We start from the raw sequence: 15676 nt of genomic DNA, 5'->3' as shown, positions 1-15676 counted from the left end.
GATTTAACTAACTCTTCGTCTTTTTTTAGTTTTAAGAATTATAAAAAGATGAAGAATAAGTTGAATCGAGATTAAAGTTAATCTACATTGATGGAAACGGATCATATAATAATACAAGTCATATAATAATTACATGTTTATATTTCCATCCCTTCAGAATTCCGCGATCATTCCCTTACGTTTGTTGTGTCACATAAAAATCTATCGGTATATCATCATAATCCCTTACGCTTGAATTCCTCGCGATCGTATTTACTTCCTCCGCCAACAGATTTCTTCGTCGTATAAAAATCTATCGGTATCCCTAGCGCGGGCGCGGCACATCCGGGAATCGAGCCCGGGCAACGCGACGGCGTTAAATCCAGAAATCACAGACACAGCTGTTTCCGGTAGTGACCATAAAAAAACAAACTGTGCGCGAACGAAGGGGCTACTCAATAAAACATAAGAGGGTGATCAAATAAAACCGCCGGCGCATCGGGAGTGCGAAACGACATAGAACGACGAGCGAGAAATCGCTATACGCGACAAAGACGGACGGTGTTGGGTAGCGCGGACACCGACGGTTGGAGAAAGACGAACAATAGGAAGGAAAGAGACGAAGACAATGCATATCGATTCGCAGACACGGGAGCAGCGCATCTGCCCGCGTAGGTAGATTCAACGTTCTCTTCGCCGCGAGCGAACGAATGAATGAACGAATGGACGGACAGACGAGCGAACGAACGAACGAACGAACGAATGAACGAACGAACGAACGGTCGAACGGGTGAGCGAACGAATGACTTCCTCTTTCGCGGCGAATCGCGCATACCGTTGGCGCGAAGAATCGTAAAATTCTGAAAAATTTATCTCTCGCTGGCTCACCACACGGCACGATATCAATGATACGATGCCTTCCATCCTGCGGAATTCCGGACGATTCCAGAAGCGAAAAACACGAGAAGAGTGCGAGACGATGGATGCTACATATTTAAGCGCTCGATCATCTCGCCGGTCCGATGAATTCTAACAGACTGATCCGGAGGAAGAGAGACAGAAATAAGAGGAAGTCAGGGAGTAAGAAAGGGACAGAATGGAAAGCTCTCGTGGTGAATTTTTGAATGGCTGGAAAAAAGCTCCGCCCGCGTAGTTCGTAAAAATGATAAATGAACAGCGGTTTGTCCGAAGCGATCGATTGATGTATAAGCGGCGTAATTCGAATACATTGTTAATTTAAAACGATTGCGTGTAACACGGAAATGTAGCACGCAATGGCTCGAGTATCCAGTTGATATTTCACGAACGAGTAATTACAGGTTTCGGTGAAGTTGGAATTTTTTAGCAAAACGAAATGGAATATTACCGTTATGTCGGAATATAGAATATTGTCTGGCGCAGGAATCATTTCCGAATAATTAAAACATTGGGAATGACTCGCGCGCGTACGATATATTGATTGCAATCGATATTGTTAAATCATCCGCGGTTGTACAAATGGTGCTTCGCGACACCGATATATTTATCCGTTCCCTATCGTTTACGCGAACGCCGAATCTCTATTACTATTGGCCGATGCGAACAAATGGACTACGCTCAGCCGATGACTTGTGCAAACAGACGCTGACCAACTTTAATTCGTTCCGCAAATCGAGAAACCGATTGCGGATTTGCGAACCTTCCGTCAGATATGTATGCTTGCCAGCTTAATCGTGTCTCATACCTTTCAGACTGGTCATCTCGTCCCATCATAAAATATGAGAAAATAAACCGGCAAATCTCTTTCGCGCTTTACGGATGGATATTTGAGTTTGACGATTCGAGCTCAATCAAGATCCGCGTTTATGAAGAAACAGCTATAGCTTGTAATAAATATACGAATACACAGATATATTTAAACCACTTAGTACGATGAACTAAATATTTTCGTTTAATTAACATCAGCAAATATAGATAGAACACACACAAAGACCAACATATACATGCATATATGTCGTTTTCAATCTTTTATTACTGCATTCATTAAAATCGAAGAATAAAATCGCTGAGGGTATTGCGGTGTTTGAGGAATTACTGGGCATTATTAGGCATTATTTAACAGAATTGTGTATCATAATAAGATATGAGGTTATACAATACTAGGATATTAATGAGCATTACCTAGATATTAATGGGCATTAATGAGCATTATTAAGGTATTAATGGGCATTATTAGGGTATTTATTGTTAAATCTACTATCTATAGTGTCAAATTTAACCTAATGTAAGTCGTCACTTTCCTACTCAATTATATCGTTATTTCATATTGTACTAAAATAGTAATTATATTTGACACTATAGATTTAACTGTGTTAATGGACATAAAAAATTGGACATTACTGGGCATTACTGGGCACTAGTAAGAGCACACAAAAAAACTTAAATATTAAAACGTAAGCAGTAAGCGAATTAATCAATCACAGTAAAATCCGTAAAGCCATAACCTAAGCAGTAGCCAATCCAATATGTTTTTTTTCTTATTGCTTACGTCTTGCTGCCTTATGTTTTTTGTGCACCATGACCTTAAGCATTGATATACACAATTTTGATCAACGGTTTACTTCTCGATTTTAATCGAGATTAATATATTTCGATCTCTCGCATGAATCTTTGCTTCGGCGAATTAAGCCGCATTGCTGTCGCATTTGAATAGGATTTACGCGAGGGATAGTACCACAGCAAACGAAAAACAATAAAGGTTCCCGCGTAGGGTTTATGGAATGAGATCGCCGCTCGTAATTCCGATAAACGCGATAATGTTGACCACCCTAGCGACCGAAACGATTTATAAGTCCCTATCTCCGACGGTTCGTTTTAAATTATGTAGCTCTTTTATTACGATGAAAGACGATCGTCCGGCTGAAAACACCGTTGCGACCACTCACGGTGTTCGTTCCGCTTACACATATAATATCAAAATGACGAGGGCCGACGTGAGTGTACGCGCGCGCGCATAGCAATTAATAATACGGACATCATTAACGCAAATTCGAATCGCTAAACCTAAATTATCAGGTGAACGCAGTTGAACGATCATGATTGCGACAGCTAAAGACAAGAGCGAAACGCAACAAGGTACAGGAATAAAAAACAAAACTGTATTCTTCTTTTACGACATTATATTTTACTTCTCATGTCATCTGTATCTCGGTCGAAACGTTGCGGTTGAAAGAAATCGATTATAATGTCACGAATCTTGAATGTACTGTGACACCATTAATGTGATCTTACGCTCCATATTTCTCTTGTCTTGTCGTTATCATATAAATTTTGTTATCCATTAAGGTGCGCGCGCGCGAGCGTCGCATAGGGTAAGATGTTAACGACGATGTGCTAACGAGGTTGGCAAGACCTTCGCGATATCGAGCCCTCAAGGAAAGACCTTGTTCGTCTAATGGATCAATTAGTCCCGTCTAACGGGTGTCCAATCAATGTCAATGAATATCCATTATCACTAAAACCTAACGATATTCGTAAGGGTGACACAGCGTCGCCCGGCTGGATTATCATTGCCCGCCAACCGAGTCCCGATAGAAATACCGCATCGTATCGAGATAATCATAACGAGCCGTGAAAACGAATTTCCCCATCGACGATATAGCGGAGGACGCCGACAAAAACACCTTCCTCGTTTTGGAGCGACAGACAATGCCGCTTATCGGTTTGCCCATTATCCGAATTTCAATTAGCCGTCTATATCGTCGCGATAGACAGGTACGCGTGAGTACAGAATGTGCGAGGATAAAAGGGTGCGGTACGTCGTTGAAATGCAGCGGACGCTTCCCGCGTCAAAGGCCGTAAAAAAAAGTAATAATAATAAAGAAAAAATATCGGGCAAAATTTCCCCCGACAAAAACGCTGCCGTTATTTTGATGGATTATTACGAGAGAACGGATTACGTCGACATGTCGGTACACAAACGTGAGGTTCTCTCCATACAATAAATGCGGATTGTCCGCGGAGGCGCGCGCGAAACGCGCGTTATCAACGGGCAGATTATCCCAGGAAAGAGCTCACGGTGAGATTTTAACGCGAGTTCTTTTCTTTCAGTTATGTGTAATAGAGGCGAGTAAGCTGGTAAGCGCATGTGTTACATCCGCTAACTTTGTCAATCTGACATTTACGTATGTTAAGCCGCCGAGCAAAGACGATTACAGATCTATCCGACACAGCTATAATTTAATACAACTACGTGTCGCTGATACTTATTGTCTTCTCCGTATGGAGTTTTCATAAATAACGTGATACTTTGATAAAAAGTACTAGAACTCTTCGAGCATGTTTAACATGCAGTACGAAACACATGCTATTCAGGAAAAGCTTACCGTGGCGTAGAGTCGTTGCCGATCCTCGTAATCCTTGTTTCGAGGCTGACACTTTACTTGCTCATTCACGATGAGTTTCATAGATACACTATGTTTCAATATGCACGCGTTAAAGTTCCGATGAGTCTTGGTTGTTCTGAAATCCTTATCCACGTTCGTCACGTATTTGCACAAATCAGTGGTTAATAATGTTTATCTCATGATATCCAAGATTTTAATAATCTGTGTATATCAGTAAATATTCTTTATCAGAATGTAGAAACGTATTTATATCTGCAGAAACTAATTACACTCCCTTGCGTTTCGACTATCCAATACTGATCCGACCTCGAAATGAAGACTTGCCTCTGACTAGAAATTCGTGCAAAATAAATCGCAAGAATGAGAAATTTTTGGAAGCATTATGAAATAATATAACTCCGCGTTCTCGGTAGCGAATTATCAGTATTAATTTTAATCTATGCTTCAAACTGTTTGAGATCGTTTTGAAAACTCAGAAATTTTGTACGTCACCATTTTATCGCGTCGTAGTCACATTTTTGATATATACCTCGGTGAGGATCTCGCGACACGATTGATGCAATCGATTTTCGTGCAAACGACAGGGACGACAGATGTTCACCTTCACTGATAGGAAAATCCGACGACCGATCGACGAGCGATGCAAAACATCCGCACGCTTCCCGGCGACTGGAAGGGTGGACGAGAGTCGGCGGCTCTCGGGGGTGGATTGTGCGCATGCGACATAAACAAACCGTAAAGAAAAAGCCAATATACAGGGTGGGAGACTCCAGCAGTCTCTGGTGTATTCAAGTAGATGATATTATAATATACAATGGTTTGGAACGGTAGTTCTATGTTATAAGCGCAATGGACTTTGGCACTTCGGATATCCGGAATATCAGGCGAAATCAATAGGAAGCCAGTATCGAAATCCCGATTTCCGGAAAATGCAAATCATTCAACAAACTGAAAAAAAATTCATATGTAAAATACAGGATATGCGCCGATGTCGTGTAACAACAGCTACAAGTATTCATGTTTTTGAGGGCGTTTAAAACCGTTGTCCAAATGCAATCGATTTCAAATGAAAAATGCGGAAAATGCGATACTTTATTTTATTCACTTACCGCGAAAGGATTTTTTTTTTTTTTGAAACTTTCAAATCTTACGTCTTTCGAGCATGCGATGAATCATTGTTAAGGAACATGTATATAATTTTAACTTAGCGGTCACTTAGCGATACGATACGTACATTATGTTCCGCGCTCATCTGACATATTATCTGCTTTATCACTGACAAGCTCGTGCTATTCGTGCACTGATACAACGCATTCTGTGCTACTCCGTAGGCTTGCACTCCGTCTAACTAACAGTCTGATGCACTATAGATCCTCGCCTTCTCCGTAAATTGCGGTCTTAGAGCAGATATCTCAAACGATGACATTTGCAGTACAGCATAAACGTGCACATCGCATTAACCCTCTCGCGGCTATGAAATCAACGATAACGTTCTATTAACAACGGTGATTACTGCATATGATAACGATATCAGAATTGTACTCATTGATAAATTATCTAAAATAGAAGATCTTACAAGTATAAAGTAGATACATATCTGATTTTATTTATACTTTATTCTCACTTGCGCTCACCTGAACATTGAAGGACATAATTCTCGTATGAACTCATTAAAAGATCTTTAAATTTAAAAATTATTATATAATATATATATATAAAATATTATATAATATATAATATATATATATTTTATATATATATATATATATAAAATAATACGTCCAAAAGAATAATAAAAAAGAAATCTGTATTGTTTAATATATTTTAAATTATAAAAAATAAATTTTTATTGATTTTTTATTGATTTATAATTTTTAATGTATTTTTTTTAGAATTTAGTTTAAAATGTTAAGAAAACCGTTATAAAAAATAGATCGAAAAATTATTATATTAATTAATATATTATTATAACAATTACTTTAAAAAATTAAATAAATACGGAATATATTTAATAAGTATTTACTTTAATATTAAATGATATTAGTAACCTTTACATAAAATAAAAATTATTAATATTACTATTTTTATTGATTTATTTTCAGTCAATGTATGAAGTCTTTAATAATAATAGAATCCGTGTGTAATAAAAAATAATATTTTGTGTCTTTTAAAAAGATATCCCTATAATAAAAAGATTGAAAACTATTTTTATCATGTATAATACCATAATACAATATTATTACAATACAAACGACAAAATTAAATTATAAACCAAGAAAGTTTCTAAATGATACATAAAATATCGTATATTTCTACAGGTATAAATATATCTTAAGCAATTTACAGATGATATTTTTTGTTTGATTTATGCACATATAATAAAAATTCTAATTGTGTTAACATAATATAAAGCTATAATATATAATTACACATAATTTTCAAATCTATATGCACAATAAAATAATAAGAATGAATATTATTTTAAAATTAAAACCCTGATCAATATTCACGGGTACAAAAGATCCGGACACTTTCTTTAATTACATTGTAAAAATTTGTTTATAACAAATGTTTTTTCACAGCTTTACTTACATAATTTTAAATAATATAAACTTATTCCACGGATTTTGACCTTTAAAATGAAAACAAAGTTGTTCAATTATATTAATTTTAAGCAAAGCAATATTAATTTAAAATACATTTAGACCCGCGAATACTATTATAATTTAAAAAACTTCAGAATAAATACCGATTATGATTAAATTAACACAGAATAGTCAATTTTACAAGTGATGATCTAACTTAATAGAAGATATTTCATAAGGCCATTCAATGTTCTATATAATAGTTAACTCTATATGATAGATAATATTTAACAATATAATATTTCTTGAGGAAAGAAAGAGATAGATATACAAGAAATTTGAATTAGATTGATTCGCGACAAGATTTATGTGTAATATTGAATAGTATTGATATATATCTTCATCTATTTAGAACGAAAATTGAAACTACGTTAAATCAGCAGTTTTGCAACAAATCACAGTCATACATAGCCTTTGCATACATTTCTTACATTTCTTACATATCCTTACCATTCGACTTTCTTAGTCTAAGTTTCAAATTCAAATTTTATAATGCGACTGTAGTATCGTAATTCAGATCATTATCATAAAATAAAGTATTTGAAAGATAATTGTAATCACATTAAATAAATTAATCAAATAGAATATATTTAAAATTCGGTGTTTTAAAATTCATTGTTAGTGTTAAAATCTTTAGTCTACATTACATATTATTTAAAAAAAAAATATTATTATAATAAAAACCAAGCGAATTAGAACTAAAACATGATTGTTATTTGTGTCCGTTATACAAAAAATTTTCCTTTCTATTTATTCATATTATATATAATATAATAATGGATAATATAATAGTGGATTAACTATCGTATGTAACATGAATAAATAGAAAGAAAATTTTTTGTATAACGAACACAAATAACATGTTTTAGTTCTAATTTGCCCGGTATTGTAATATTATTTTTATTAACGAGAGCTTGATAAAATTGTTTTATTGTTGTTGTTAAGTTTTTGTTAAGTTATTAGTACTGACAATTTTGGAATTTTGGAATATAGCCTTAAAAAGTGTCTACTTTAATGTTATATTGATAACTATTTTACAATAAAAATTATTGACATTATTTTTCAGAAATATATGTAGATTACATTATTGAATAATAGACACTTATACATATAATAAGAAATATTTTTTTACGTTTTTCTATATAAAATGTTTCTAAAACAAGATTAAAAATTTTTGTTACTGATATTATTATATCTGATATTATTATTATATCCAAAGACGTTGATTTAAAAAATTTCACCAAATATCATATACATGGTATAACATCACTATAAGCAAATGTGTTTTAAATACTCTAATACATAAATATAAGTTTTAAATAATATATATTTTTTATTTGGATGTTTTACACAAATATATTTATAGTAAAAATTTCAATTGTGCTAATACAATGTAAACATATAATTGATATATATTTGCAAGTTAATCTATATGCGCAATAAAGTACAATAATTAAAAAACTGTATATGGAGATTATTAAAAGTGTGATGTGTAGCATTAATTTAAAAATCAAAGAAAATATCATACTTTGTAAAAAAAGAGTTGTATATAATTATATGTAAATGTATATAATTACATATAAAATATATTTTCTTTTTCTAAAAATCTAATCTAGAGTTAAAATTTAGTTTAATTTTCTATGAATAATGCATAATCGTTATTTAATCAAAAAAAGCATCTTTTTTTTCGAGTAATTTTTCTTTCAAGATCGAATAATATTTTAGGATTATTTTTAATTTTTTTTTTAAATTCTGTAATGTTTATGATAGCATCTAGAAGTATAGAGTGATTAATCTTTTTGCATAACTCTCCAAATCTACTGTATTGCTACTAATTGTAAAATCTAAAACTTTTAAAACATTCTCTTTCGTTATATTTTCTTTCGTTTTATTATTTTATACGGTTTTCACACATTACTTTAAGATTTTATATTAAATTTATTAGCTACTGAAATGAGATTAAGTAATATATTTTCATGTGTATCATCATCTGCTAAATTTAATTCAAACACACCCTTAGTTTCTATATAGTATATTACAAGCTTAAAAATATAATATATGTTGTCAATTATTTTTATTTCTTCTTTTTCATTCTCTTTTGAATTACACTTTTTTAATATATTATTAATGACAGAGCTGGCCGCATATATTAATGATTTATTTATGAAAGACCATTATTTATTTATGGAAGATAGTTTTCCATCTACTGCAAATATCATCGAATGAATTGGATTTATCGGAAGCGAAATTATTCGTAGCTGTTAATTTTGATGTCTCTGATATACATTCAAACATAGTGTTATGTGATACATTTGTATATGATTGAAACATAAAGCGTACTGACAGAATGTTGTTGGATAAATATGTTGTCTCGTTTAGGCAAAGAGTTTTGAGATATACTTCATATAACGGATCGATATTTAAATAAAACTTTTTTTTGTTTGTTTCCAAAATTGTTCCCTTAGTACAAACATTATATTTGTTAATATCAATCTTTGATAGAACTTTGAATAAAAAAAATAAAAATAAAAAACGTAATTTGTTATGTTCCTTATCAATACACATTTTAATAAAGAAATGCTCTTTAATCTCAGTAGATTTTAAAGTATTAATAAAAATATAAATGTTCTAAAAATCAATAGTTCATACAGAAGTATATACTTTTGCATTACATTCTTTCGACAATAATTAAAGATCTGTTTCTCTATTTTTTCCTTATTTTTTACGGACAACTTTATAATGGACATTATATTTGAAAACAATACAAAAAACATGCACTTTCAACGATTTCTCAAATAAAAATAAAACGCCTATACATACCTCCGCGAATATTGGTGCGTAAATATTTGTAAGACGATAGACACAGTTCGATAGATATAATTTAAGTACACACAGTGATTTGTGCACTGAAAAGGATAGAAATCCAAAGTTGAAACATTTGCGTTTACTTTCATTTTGTTTGATTCCAATTGGTTTGTGAATTGTATTCATTGCGCTATGAATATACAATTTACGCGGTAAATTAACATTCGTGAAAGTCATACAGGCATATTTACATTTATAAAATTCATTTTTGAAGCCATCACTATATTACTATTTTATATTTTATTTCAATTTAGTAATTATTCTTACATAAAATTAATTAATTTTGAAAACTTTTATTATTATAAATAACATATGCATGCACGTATTACAATGATTTTTTTAATATTAATAAAATCAAAGCTGTAGATAAAAATCAAAAAAACAAAAAAAATTTATTGCATTTATTGCATTTAGTATATTTACTATCTTCTGTAATAATATTTAATAATCTTTATAGAAATTAAGTTTATTACGGATTAATAGTTTTATGGAAAAGAATATTTTATTCAATTTTATAAATATATCTGTTAAATATTTTCTCTTTATGTAATAGACTTCTTTCCTTGCATATATTATATTTTCCATTTCTATATAGAAAACAATATATAAAATATGGTAATACAAATAATATAGTATATATTAAGTAGTATATTACATAAAATGTTTAGTACAGAATTATATGGAAGTTTAGTACATAATACATTTTTAATTTATAAGTTTTCTTAATTTATCCTAATTTGTGAAAATTTACATAAAATTTTTTCTAGAAAACTCTTAGAAAAAAATTTGAATAAATAATATCTAACAACTTTGAAATTAGTTACAAATATATTTGAATTTGATTAAAAATCTCTTTACTCTATTTACACATAAAAAGATATTTTATTCTAGAAGAGATATAATATAAAGCATGAGCCTTATATACAATGCCAGGCAACAGCGATAATAATAAAAATAATGGCTGCGTTTAGCAAAAAAAATTTTGCAACTGTTGTAAAATTCTTCAATATGATTTATACATTTAAATTCAGTGAGGAATTAAGGACAAAACCAAATATATTCAAAAATTTTATAACAATTGCAAAGCTGCTTTCTCTGCTGAACGCCAACGATAGCGACAGAAACAAAAGAAACCAACATTCAAGAATGCATATAGGAATGTCAATGCACATAAGAATGTAAAATAAGGCAACAGTGATAAATATCCGACGAATTGGAATTCTGTATCTATTGCCTTATAGTCTACCAATCAATGTTCAGATTTTTCACATTTTATGTACGCTAATCTTGAAACAAATGGAAGAGAATATTATAGTCTATATGCGATCAGATTGATTTGGTTTTTTAATTTTTTTTTGCGGCATTGTTTAACAAAAGGCGACAATTATATATCGCTTATTTCTGGAGAGAATTATCTTTTAAAATTCATCTTAAAAATATAGTAGTTGTGGTACAATGCAGTATTTTAAAGATTTTTACTATGCATTTCAGTAAAATTAATCAAACTTATTTTATACTTGATTGTACTTTTATTAATGAAGGAGAGAAATTTACATAAAATTTTTCGAAATACAATATTGTCCCAGAACTACTATATTTTTAGGGTAAATTCTAAAAAAAATTCTCTCCGAGTTCTTATCGCTGTTCTTATTCCCTTATATCCAGAGCTTTACAATATAAATAAATGTAATGATATGTAAAATGGTTATCATTTATTTTGTGAAATAATAAAGAAATATTATATTGACACTTTATAATAAGAATCGCACTTAAAATAGAATATAATAATAGCGTGGCTTACAGATACAATAAATTGAATTATATCATCTTAGAAATAAATTAAAATCAATTTTTATAAATAACTACATGATTTGATACGATAGTATTTAAAATACAATTACTTGAGTGCCAAGTAAACACACATTAAGTCTTAATTTTTAATTACATATTAGAAAAAAATTTCGGACAAAAAATATTTTGTAACTAAACTTTCATGTTGCACACATTTGTGTATCTCAAGCACTTATTTGTAAAAAATAATTAAATTTTATTATTTATTTTATTTTTTATCATATTTTACCTGTGTTATTGGGTTCTTCTATTGGATTTATGTATTTCCTTGCTTTTTTGTTCCATCATTGAACATATATATATATTATGTCATCAAACATTCTTCATAAATAAGTATGGAATACAATTAAATTTAAATTCTTCTTAAAACATCGATTATGAAACTATTTGACATTCCATACAATCGTTATTTAACAATGTAAAATAACTTCTCGAAAGAAATTTGAATTAAAATGATTCACGATAAGATTATGTACAATACTGTATAATATGGATTCGTATTTTCAGAACAAATTAAAGACAGACTACTTCAAATTGGTAAATTCGTAATAAGTACCGTACAAATGACTGCGCGCCTAAAAAAGCTTTTATATATATTCCTTATAATGTGTATAATTACCGTTCGACTTTCTTAAGTCAGATCAAAAAATTGTACATATGAGTGTGTTATCATATTTGACATCAGTTATAAAACCAAATATCGTTTGAAAAATAATCACATTAAATGAATTAAAACAAAGAAATATATTTAGACTACGTTTTAAAATTGATTGTCAGCGCAGACAATTTTTAGTTCATGTTGCACGCTCTATTTGTACTGAAAGAATTTTGAAATGCATTTTTCTATGTGAATATTATAATTTTTTTCCAATAAAATTAATATTTCTAACAAATATATTGTACCTATAAAAGTTGTAACGAGCGCGAGCATGGTACAGATAATGCACTGGTCTGCTATATTGCTATACTTAAGATCCCGGGTTCGATCCCCGACAGACCAAAAATTTTTCATATACTCGTAGTTCCTCTCAGTTGGCAATGGCAAACCACCGAATAGGAAATCTCCATATCAAAAATTATCGTTCGACTGTAAGACCTTATATATGTTGTGTATGATCAGTGCACAGATATATGAGAGGGAGTCTCCAGTGCCTACGCGCTAAGATAGCGTAGATGGCACTTCAAGAAGAAAGATTGAAACATAGAGTAATATAATTATTTGTATAAGGAATATGTTTTTACAATTTTATTTTCTAAAATATTTCTAAAGTAAAACAATATTAGAAACTGTTCCTACTACATAAAATAATAATAATAATACAATGTATACAAATTTATATTACAGATTAAGATATTGAATTATAGATTAAAGAACTTTTTTCCAAATATCATACATAAATGTCGCATTATATTTCTAAAAGCATGAATATGTGTTTTAAGTAATACATAATATTTTTTGTTTGGTTATTTCATACATATGATAAAAATTGTTTGTGCTAATATAATGTAAGACAGTAATACATGGATACACATATTTACCAAGTCAAATCAACATATGTAATATAACTAATTAAAATAATTGTTAAATTAGGATTATTAAATTAATGCAGAATATCTGATAAGAAATGATTATATATAATCATATATAAATATATGTAAGTATATATAATATATTCCCATATATACATTTCCCATATATACATTTCCTTTTTCTTGTATAATTTTGTCCACATATATATGGAAAAAATAATGAGAATTATTAAAGATGAATTGGTAAAATAATTTTCTATGTTTTTTTGTAATAAAAAATAAAATTTCTATTACGTTATTTATAATATTCTATGTATTAATACATATAAAACTTGATATATTATTATATATATTATTATATGTACATGATTACATATAGGCTGTTTTTATCTCACTCCTACAAACTTTATTCTTCATTTTTAGGAAAACAATAAAAAATTATTTTTTAATAATTTTTTTATTCCTTTTCTTATTATTTTCTGCATATATACGAAAAATCATATAAAAGAAAGGAAATACATATATATATATATATATTCTATATACAACTATATATATTTATTGATTATAACTTCTTTTATTGGATACTTCTTATAGCACAAATTTAATTTAAAGTTAAAATTTAGTTCAATTTTCTATGGTTATTGCAATCAAGCACCGTTATATTTAATGTAGAAAGCATATTCGATGGACAATTCCGATTCATAGATATCAGATAATATTTCAGGATTAATTTTAATTTTCTCTATTAATTGTGTGGTGTATTTCATGTCATCTAAATGTATTTTGATGAATTTTTTTGTATAATTCTCTAAATATACTGCATTGTACATAATTGCAATATCTAAATATGATACAACATTATCTTTTGTTACGTATGCCATTAAACGTTTTTCACATATTATTTTAAGAGTATGTACATGATATGTATGAGATGCTGCAAGAAGATGAATCAAGGTATTTGTTTGACTTATGATATCATTATTTACATCAAATTTTAATTCAAAAATATTCCCACCGTTTATATAAAATGTTATAATTTCGAAAATATTATATGTCACGTCACTTATTTCTATTTCGCTTTTTGCTTCCCCTTTTACATCTTTATTACAGTTTTTTAACATTTCATTAAAGATAGGGCTGGCCGCACATGCTAATGATTTATTTACACGAAGACGATTTCCTTCTACTATAAATGTAACGATTGAATTAGATTTATCGGAAGCGAAATTATTCATAGCTTTAAAGTCTTCTTTGTCTAATATATTTTCATACATACTAATATGAGATACAGATTCGAATGTTTCAAACGTAAAGTATATCGAAAGTACGTCGTTAGGTAAGTATATTGTTTTGTTTAGGAGAAGAGTTTTGAGATATACTTCATATAACGGATCAGCATTGAAATAAAATCTTTTCCAATCTGCACATAAAATTGCTCCCTCAATACCTTGGATATAAACATTATATCTGTGAATATTTATCAGTTCTTTAGGATTGGATATAGTACTACTAATAAAAAAACATAGTTTATCGTTTTCTCTATTAATGAACATATCAATCTTGTAACATTCCCCTTCAATCTCATTAGATGTTAAAGTGTCTACGAAATCGCATATATTCCAAAAATTTTCAATACTCCATTGAAAATTAGTCTTTCTTATGAGACACTTTGTTCGACAAAAATGAAGATCGTATTTCGATAATAATTGATCCTTATATTCTGTAGATGTCTCTGAAATGCGTACTATATCTGTGAACAATAGACACACTTAACAATTCTTACAATATGATTGAAATATTCTAAAAATTTTTATCCATGTGCTAAAACTTGTGCACATTATTGTAATAACTCTTTAAAATTTACGTATTAAAAATACAATCAAAATTGTAAATAAAGAAATATTATTTAACATTAATTAACACTTAACACTTTTATAAAAAGAATATTTATGTTTAAATATATTACACATTAAATTTTTTTTTCATTTTTTGCAATACAGAAAATATATAAATTATGATAATATTAAGAATACAATATTAAATAATACATTATGTATATAATATATATGTGAAATTTAATAAAATAAGTTCTACGTTTATAATTTCTTTTAATTTTCAAATGTCATGTTAAAATTATCATTTTTTTAAATAAATTCTTAAAATAATAGAAAAGTTAATGAATAATGTGAAACATGATTCTACCTTTGCTTACTTAAAATCAATTATAAATGCATATATTTGGACGATTTAAAATAGTTTTACTCATTAATGTATAAAAAAAAGTTATTGTTTTCGAAAAAATGCAGTACTATATTTAGTGTATATATATATGTATATATATATATATATATATATATATATATATATACTATACTATACTATACTATACTAGTTATACTACTACTAAGTAAATAAGTA

The sequence above is a fragment of the Atta cephalotes genome, assembly GCF_000143395.1.
Source record: "Atta cephalotes unplaced genomic scaffold scaffold00003, whole genome shotgun sequence".
NCBI lineage: Eukaryota > Metazoa > Arthropoda > Insecta > Hymenoptera > Formicidae > Atta > Atta cephalotes.
This window is presented reverse-complemented; position numbering follows the sequence as displayed.